This window comes from Arachis hypogaea, chromosome 14, assembly GCF_003086295.3.
Source record: "Arachis hypogaea cultivar Tifrunner chromosome 14, arahy.Tifrunner.gnm2.J5K5, whole genome shotgun sequence".
Classification (NCBI taxonomy): Eukaryota; Viridiplantae; Streptophyta; class Magnoliopsida; order Fabales; family Fabaceae; genus Arachis; species Arachis hypogaea.
Window position 1 is genome coordinate 122531025 of NC_092049.1, and position 10251 is coordinate 122541275.

General features: G+C 25.2%; 1 pseudogene; it reads right to left on the reverse strand.

Annotated features, from left to right (window-relative positions):
• Positions 1-1050: 1050 nt before the first annotated feature.
• Positions 1051-9078, reverse strand: LOC112743087 (auxin-responsive protein IAA9-like; annotated as a pseudogene).
• Positions 9079-10251: the final 1173 nt, after the last annotated feature.

A 10251-nucleotide genomic window follows, 5' to 3' on the forward strand; every position in this document is an offset into this window, starting at 1 on the left:
GAAATAATTGATTGAATTAATTAGTTGAAATAATTAATTGAATTAATAATAATACACAGATAATTGAAATAGTTTATATACGAATTTTTTAAGTTATTATTATTATTATTATTATTATTAGATAATAAAGAAAAATTAGAAATGTATCAATATTTTTAAAATTAATATAATTAAAATAACTAAAAATATTTAAAATCAATGTGCCTTATTAATATCATAAGATTTGATCATTTTATGATTAGAATCAAATATTCTTATCATGATTACCATGACCAGTGCTATTATCATTTCATTATCATATATTATTATTATTGTTATTATTATTATTATTATTAAAATGATTAAAAATATTTTCAATTAATATATAATTGATAAGTAGTTTAATAATGCATTAAATATTGATTTGATATAATTATAATGAAGATATGTTTCTAAATTAGTATAATTATGTATTATTCATTAAATATTAATTATAATATAATTATAATAAAGATATTTTTATAAAATAATTTAGAATAGAAAAAAATGCATTCATTTTGGAGGAAAAATGGAGTCACGAGGGATCGACACCTCACCTTCATTGGTTGGAAGAAAACCCAGTTTTAGTATATTAAGTAGATTTAAAGAAAATATATTTTTTTAACTCATTTTACATTCAATTAATTAAATTAAAAATATATTTTGTGACAATTCCAGTTAATATATCATATTTATTTTTTTCCAATAAAACAAATTAATAACACTTGTCTTACTAGTAGAGTATCATTTTCTATTTAGCAATTTTTTTTTATTAAGCAAATATGTAAGCTCATTTTTTAGAAAAGAATAGAAATCTTACAACAAAATCATCAGCTTAACTCACTCAGTGATACAGTTTTAATATATATCTACTCAAACTAACTTGAAGCTACTTTGAATAAAAAAGACATTTTCAAGTGAAATAAACTATCCAAAGGATGTAAGGTTGCATGTCCACCATACACTTTCTTTGTGAATGTCCACAAATTTTTTTTTTCTTAAATCTAGACCATTTGTATTCTTTTTTTTATATTAAATCTGGTTGGTTACAAACAATGAAATAGTCATGTTCCAAAGAGTACTCAGAAACAGGTGAAAAGCTTCCTATATTATAATTATACTTTTCATGTGTGGTTTCAAGAATTGAGATTCCTACCAGACAATTTTTTATTAATTTCTTCTGGTTCATAGTATCAAACACAGTAGTTAAAAAAATCAAATCAAGAATTAATTACAAAATTGTTTATCCAAGTATGCTTTTTAAATAATTAAATATTATAAATACTTTTTTATTGTACTCGATATTGTGTAAAAAATAAAAAAAAAAGGTTGATAAACACTCATAAATTAAAATATATATGCGGTAGGTGAATGATAAATGTAATCTTTGATCATAGTCATAGGTATTGACTATTAATGAAATAAATTAAGGAAAATTCAATCCACACATGAGTGGACAATTGGGTAAAGACAACAAATTACTAAGAGTTGGCAATTTGAGGCAACATAAAATGCAGTAATAGATGCAAGCCTAGCTTAAATTGAGACAAACTCAAAGAGAAAGAAAAACAAAAAAGGGTTAAAAAAGTTAATCAAAAAAGGAGATTAAAAAAATTTAAAAAAAAAAGGAAAAGAAAGTTGGATTACCTGTGGTCCAGGGAAGCCACCGGTGGCCAGTTAATGTCTTTCTGTAACAGTATATTCTTGCTCCTCAATACCATACCTGCCACCAAATTGTTACTCATTTTTATTATTTCATATTTAACTAGTGAATGAGCCCGTGCATCGCACATGATAATGAAAATGATGTGTATATCTTAGGGTGAAAAGGCACAATGAACTAGTGGTTATGTTGCATTTATCAATGCAGATTCTTAGTATAAATTCTTTTTTTTTCCTTCCAAGTATAGAAATAATACATTTAGTAAGGGATGAAAGGCACATTTGTGAAACTACTTCTCATTGCACTAGAGGAAAACTAAGTGTCGCCATTTTTGTGATTAAAATTGAATATATGTATACTGATCTCTGTACCTTATAATTTTCCTATCTAAAAAGGGTTTCAAGAACTTAAAATGAAAATATTACTAAAGTGGCCTGGGAATTTAATATTTCAGGCAATTTTTTTGTTTGCATTTTTATTTTTCTAATTTTTTATTTTTTAAATTTTCTGAAGGAAAAAAAAGTAAAAATAATAAATTAATATTTTTTATTTTCACATCTATTTTTTTTAACGAAATTTAAAAATAAAAATACTGAAAATTAAATTGCAAACTATATATACCATGGAATCATTATCTTTGACTTCATAGGTAAGAACATATTCTAACCCATGAAGAAGATCCTTCAGCTTGGTTTCATTAAGCAACTCTTTTCCCAGAGTCCCGTAAGATCCGCATTGACCTGAAATCATACCGAAACAAGCAGTAACTGGATCCAGGCAAACTAAGTTTTCTTGCATCAAACGAATTCTTCCTTACTTATAGTAAAACCGCGGAACATAGTTCCGGGTATGTAGAGTAATTCTTCAAGTCCACTTTCCTTAAATAGGGAGCACCCTCCAAGCTGACCTTGACAAACAGTGGACCGGACCCCGGTTGTCCATCTTTTTCGACCCGCCCTGTCGCACGAGGAATATCAGAATTCAGAAATCATTTCCACAGGTATGCTCAAACTTTCGATTATTCTACTTACTTGGTAGCTGGTGCACTGCTATTATTATTCGCAGAACCATTAAGACTGGGTCTGCTCTCATTGAAAGCATGAGGCTTCTTGTTGTCGAAACTTCTTTCATTTTGGCTTGTTGAACCCCAAGACTCTCAAGCAGAGAACCAGGTTTTAGAAGAAGGCCTTGGCGACAGAATTGTATTCACTTCTGAATTAGATAAAAAATTCCCCTGCATGATCAGAGCATGTTACAGTCTTACACATACTAAAAACAAGATTGCAATTACTTTAAGTACCCAAAGATCATAGTTAAAAAGGATATTTCCTCAGACTAAATTGACATTTACCTTCTGGAACCCATTCATTACATCTAAGAATCCTCTTTTGTTACCCAAAACAGCAGCCTTTGCAGGGGAAAAGAGGTTTCTCATCAAACTGAGTTGAGCTTCTTAAGCAATGATCAGAATCTCTCTCGGTAGCTTTCAGGTTCAGATTACTTTTATGCTCGTCCGGTAAGGGCGAAACCGAGCTGTCAGCAGAAGAACAACCAGACAATTCCATGTAGTTGCGCACTTTCAACTCAGAGCTCTCCATGTGAGCACATTCCATGGCAGTCGACGAAACCAACAAAGTGACATTGCTTTTGCCCTCCTCCTTCCCCGCTATGCTAAATACCGGCGGTGACATCAAAATTCAAACCAAGAAGTTCCTAAATTTTGTGTTTTCCCTATCAAACAACAAAAACAGCATTCGAAATGGTTCATGAAACAAACAGAATAACAGATCATTTTGACTAAACAGAATCTTGCACTACACTCCACAGCCTTCAAACTTATCAATCAAACAGAGAAAACAATACATTGAAACACAGCTTTCCCACAATACTCATAAGCAACCTCAATGTCATAAAATCCAATAATAGATTGAAAATTGAATCATACCTTTGCTCAAATTTTCTTTGCTTTGATCCAAAGAAGCTCCAAATAAACAACAATAGCCAAGTACAAATTCTTAAATTGCAATAAGGCAAAGTTAGGAACTTTATATACCCAATGAAAACAAATAAATATAACACAAATTAAAAAGAAAATGAGAATCGCCATTCATTGCTGCAAAGACTCACAGATAGAATGATAGATACACATATTAAGTAATAACTAGTGTAAAACCTGGGCGTAGCCCGGGCTGAATACTATTCCTTTATAAAATTTATTGATATTTATTTGTTAATATTAATAGTTATTATTTTTAATTTAAAAAAGTCTTTGTTTATAAAAATTTATTATATAATGTATAAAACTATTTTATTCTATATTTATAGAGAATAAAATAATCTTATTATTTTTCTAGCTCATATTAAAAAATTCTATTTAAATATAAAAATTATTATATTTGTGTTTTTTTTTTGTGTCTATTATGTTTGTGTTTAAGTATGTTACTCTTATACAATAAAAAAATAAAAATTTTAGTAAAAATAATTTATATTCTAACCACACAAACAATAAATACTAACTAAACGATATTTATTTATATTTTTAGCCTTTAGTGTATAACCTGTGCTACCCGTAAATCATGTACTTAATTTATTTTATTATATTTATGTATAGTTTGTTTATAAAAATTTTAATATATATTTATTAAAAGAATTAATTTACTTAATATACAGAAAAATTAAATCATTAATCTCTTTTATTATATTAATGTTTAATTCAGTTAATAATTTTTTTTCAAATAGTAACCTTTAAAATACATTGTAACTAAATTTTAAAAAATAGATAAATTAACTATTATGAAAAGGTAAAATTAACTATTATAAAGGAGGTTAATATTTTAATAAAAAATAATTATATTAATTAAAATACAAAACACATGAAAAAAATACTATTCGTATACTAAACACTTTTGATATCTTTATAAAAATATAAAAAATGATTAATTAATCACAAAGTTAAATTATTTTTAATTAACAATGGAAACAAAATTTTTGTATAACTGTTAAGAAAATACAAATGTCAAAATAGTATTTATTATAAAAGATATACATATAGCAAGAGTAACAAAATTTAATTACTGAATATGTTATTTCTTGATATCTATTACTAATAAATTTATAAATATATCATATCTTTCATTGTAATATGTCTTTTACCACCAAAATTTTGAATAAAATAAAAAAATATTTAATTTATTATTTGTCATGATAGTAGATAAAATAGTGAATTTTATTTATTTGTTTAATTATTCAAGATAAGATAGTGAACTTTATTTATTTGTTTAATTATTTAGTAGAGGATTTTTATATAATATCTAAAATAGAAAGACAAAAACACTACCTATAAAAATAGTAATAATATAAATCATGTCATCACATACACAAATCTTAAAAAATAAATTAAAAATAATAAACAATTAGATATGAGATTAAATATCATTTTTTTATTATATAAGAAGGATTATTATTATTATTAACAACAAAAAGACTAATAATTATAAAAAAAATAGTAAAGCAGTGAAAAACAAATAGTTTTAATGCGATTAAATTTTTATACGTTCTTCGAGTCTCTGCTTATTTGATAATTAATAATTTTTATTAACATTTAAATTTAACTTATTATATATATAAATTTGTTACAAATTTTTTGTATTAATGAGTTACAATTATTTCATAAGTATTTTGTGAGTTAAATGACATTTAATTATTTATTTTACTAACCTAAAGGAGTATTTATTTCTTTTATAAATAAAATCATAAAATTCTATCTTTAAAAATTAATTTATACTACATCAAAAAAAAACTTTTACAATTTGTACCATCTTAAATAAAATATTTATATTAAAAAATCATTTGATTAAATGTTGTTTAGACTAACAAACATTTTTAAAAAAGAAGTCTGTTAAAATCCGTTTTTCAATGAATTTTTTTTATTTTTTAGATGAATTAGACATTATTATTATGCATTAATATATTCTACTTAACTATCATAAACTTATATCCAATGTGAATGATCTTTTTTATTTAGGTATATTCTTGTACATAAGTTAAATATGATATCAATATTGTCACTTACACACAAAATTTTAACATTAAATATTCTTAAAATCTGTAATTATAAATTATATTTTTTAAATATATCATCTTATTGTAAAAAATAAATTTAAAAAGGTAATACAAAAAATATATAAATTATATCCTATTAATAAATTACACTCCAATGTGATTTTAACTAACATTATTTAAAAATATTTACTTTTTCAATATCCTATAAAAAAATATTCCAATACAAATTATATGACAATAAATTTTTTAATCATAATCAATTTTCTAAAATTACATTTATACCAATATGTATTGCCTATCTTAAAATACTTTTACATATGAATTGTTGTATAAGTTTATTGACCTCTCTGCAAAGCAATTAGAGAAAAAAAATATTAAATAAATATAAATACCAACTCAAAAGAAAAGAATTATTTCTAAATAATTAAATTTCAATTCAATTTGCACTTAAAAGTTGAAGTAAAAAACATATCAAAAAATAAAAACACTATCATAAAACTATTTTCTTTAATAGCTTGCACAATATGATACAACTCTACAAATTTACGTATATTTTTTTTAAGATAAAAAACTCTTTAATTAAATAAAATTAACAAAGTTGTTATTTACGTTTATTGGTGTATTTTTGCTGGCAGTTAGCATCAAATGCAGATTTATTATTTTGATTAGCTACCTTTAGCAAAGATGCCAAATAATCATAATTTAAATCATTATCTATTCAGTAAATGAGATGAGAAATAGACTATGAAAAATAACAAATGGATAACAGTTAAAAGCAAAGGACAAATACAAATGTTCGTAAAGTTGATTTAAAAAAAAAGTGGGTTAAACATAATGAAGAGGAGAATAATTTTAATAACGATAATAGAATCATGTGATCATGAAATTACAGATAGAGATACACAAAATACACAAAAAAATAAGTGGTCAAAATTCCAATGATTGCAAGATTACAGTACACAATTTATTCAAATCATCAATGTGCAAAATTCACTCATAAATCTTAAAAGAATCTCTTCCTCGCAAAAAAACGACCATGCAGATAGAAAATGCAGAACACAGAATAAAAAGAGCATATTTTTCCCATAAATTGAGAAGTTCTTTTATCTTTTAATTGAAAATCTTAAAAGTTCTTTCCCTCCATCAATAAGTAGGACACAACTATAACCTGTTAACCACAATTATTAGGAAGCTAAGGTAACATAACCATCAATAAGTAGGACACAACTATAACCTGTTAACCACAATTATTAGGAAGCTAAGGTAACATAACCATATGATGCTAGATCTATAGTTTATAGTTTAACCAACCAATAAAGCAAGCAAACAACATAACCATATGCAACGTTCTCAGCAACAAAAACAACAATTAAATTAAAACAAAAAGATAAAATGAAGCAAATCAGCTTAAACAAATCAAAATAAAATTTTAGGTGAATTTCAGAACAGTGCATTATATCCCATAGTCATAAGAAATAAGAAAAAGATATAGATGTACTTCTCTAATGACTTGCCTCTGCAAAGAACTCCTGCTTTAATTTGATCTGACCTAAACCCAAAAACACACACACGAAACAAACTAAAGGAAGAAAAACAAATGTTTTGAAATAAAAATAGAAGAAGATTAGAAAAAAACTCAGTAGTTTTTTATTTTGAAATAAAAAAAAAAAGCTTACCTTTGCCTCACAGCCAATAACTTCTTCAATGGCAAGATATCTACCACCATTCTTCTCTTCCATCTCAAACAGTGAATATCCACCGGTTAGCTTTCCGGCATCACCACCTTACTACTGAGCTGCTGCCTCTTCGCTGACAGCACCAAGGTTTAGTGCATCTAAAACCGACAACCGTCAGAAAAAAAGAAACTTAAATAGTTATATCCAAATTGGTTGAGCCTTCTAAATAAGAATAACATAGTGAAAGAGAATGATGACGGAGCAGCAGTAGAAGAAACACATACCGCAATAACCATATTTGACATTGGCATGAGAGCTTCTTCTCCACTGTGAAAGCTCTGTTTGCCTCTGCTCCTGAAGCTTGGTTCTCCTTGTCTGCCTCATCTTCTCTCAGATCTTGCTCTCATTTTCTCCGCTTGTTTCAACACTCTCACTTAATGAATACTTTCTACCACTGCTCGGTAGCTTCCTTGATACGGACGAAGAAGATGATAGAGAAAACAAATCCGAGAGAGAGTGCGAGAAGAAGAGAGAGAGAAAATCAAGGAAAGATATCCTGATTTGAAATTTGTTCAATCATGCTCTGGTTTCAATGCAAGTTCAAATTCTGATCCTAAAAGGGAAAAAACGCGCTCAACATGCAACTGATTTGGATTTACAAATTTACTTCGAATGCTTTTACAGGTGAGAGTTGTGTGAAAAAGTTGCTATCATTTTGAATTAGCAAGACACTTGTCAATTATTCAAATAAAACACTTGTTGATTAATTAGGCTATACACTTGTCAAGCATTGAACCTACTATTACTCTCCTATTATATATTAATTAATAATAATAGATAGATTAATAGAAGATAATAGATAGATTATTACTTTTCGGTGGAAAAAGTTACAAGACAAAGTTCTAAAAATAACCCAAGGGGAATAAAATTAAAAACATAGTACAAAACAAGCTGTAATAAATAATAATAATAATAATAATAAATTAAAAAAAATTCACATGAAAATTTATGAGTCAGAGTCTTTCACTCTTGGTTGAGTCATCTTCCATGAAAGCACATTTCAGTAGATAGACGAAAAACAAAAAGCAGATTCTTTTTTCAGTTTCATCTTTTGAAAATAAAATAAAATAAAATCATCCAGAAGTGAAGATAACAAAACACGGACTCAGTTTGGTTTTGGTCAGAAAATAAAAAGGGAAAGTGAAGAAGAAAAGTTGAAAGAACAAATAAAAAAAACAGAAACTAGTGAGCACTACTTTGTGTTAATAATGCACTGAAAGAAAAAGAAAAAAAAGAAGTTTTTGAGAGTTTTCTCATCCATTACTGGAACAAAAATAGGAATTAAGAAAAAGTGGAATAAAGATGCATGTCCCAGTTGAAAGCAAAAAAGGGGAAAAGCAAAGGGACACAGAGAATTGCAGAAGGGTTTCAATGAAAAGTCCATGAAGCAACATAAAAAAAAAAAAAAAAAACCTTAGGAGGTGAATAGTTAGGAGTTTTACTTACTTGTGCTGAAGAAGAAGAAGAAGAGGCTAATATTGAAAGATAGAGTGGAAGAAGAGAGAACTAAATGAAGAAGAAGAAGATCATATTTGTTTAGCACAGACTATTGAGATATAGACACTAGGCACGGATCTAAAAAAAGGTAATAGTGGCCTTAGTTTTTTAAGATTTTGAAGAAGCATATATATGGAATATGTACTTGATAAAATAAAAAAAATTTAGTAATTTTATATGTAATTATTTTTAATAATATGATAGATTTAGGTATTAATTATTTTTTAATATTTTTATTTAATTAATTTTATATTATATACTCAAGTTTTTATATTTTTAAATTAATTTTTATATACCTATTTCTATGAATATAATGATTAGATTTTTTTAAGTAAATAAAATAAAATTTACCAGAGTATATAATTTGTATTTTTTTTATCAAAATATACTCCATTCAGTATAAACGAAATAAGAGATAAGATATATTTTGGTAAAAATGTTATAAATTACACATTTTAATAAATAAAATCCTATAATAATTTACATCATTTTATTTTAATAATTATATTGTCTATTTTAGTTTTTTTTTAAATAGAAATTACTAATTTTTTTTCTAAACTTTATTATTGTAAAAAGTTATATTTTTTATGATAATTTATTTCGATTATAATTTTATTCTCAAAGTTATATTTTATATTCTATAAAAATACTGGTACCTTTGAGATAATTAATAATTTATAATTTATTTTTAAGTTTTTGAAACTTTTAAAAGAACTAATCTTCTTATATTTTATATTCTATAAAAATACTGGTATGATTAATAATTTATCTATATAAGATATTTTTCATAAAATTTTTTGAGTTGAGTTAGGCTCTCTCAATTTATTATTAGACCACTTATTTATAAATGTTCATACTTTACATGATCATTTTTGGAATATTTCTAAAAAAATTATAAATATGAGACATTTTTCATCTAGCTCATAAGTAAAGTTAAATTAGACTCACCAATTCTCAATTATAATAATAACTTTATATAAAAATGTATTAGACTTAATTAGCATTAATTTTAATGTATAAGTACTCTTGTATTTTCTAGATTTAAATAAATAATGAATAAAAGATTTTAATAAACAATAACAAATTAAAATATCTTAGTATATTAATTTAAAAATAAAACTCAAATAGTGATAATAAAAATATTAAAGTATATAAAATTGATTATTTTGTAATTTTTATTTTAAAATTTAATGATTTTCGTTGTTTAGACTTAAATGTAGGGACTAAATTAAAAGTCTTTTAATTTTAAACATCAAATTAAAAAGAGAAATGTCG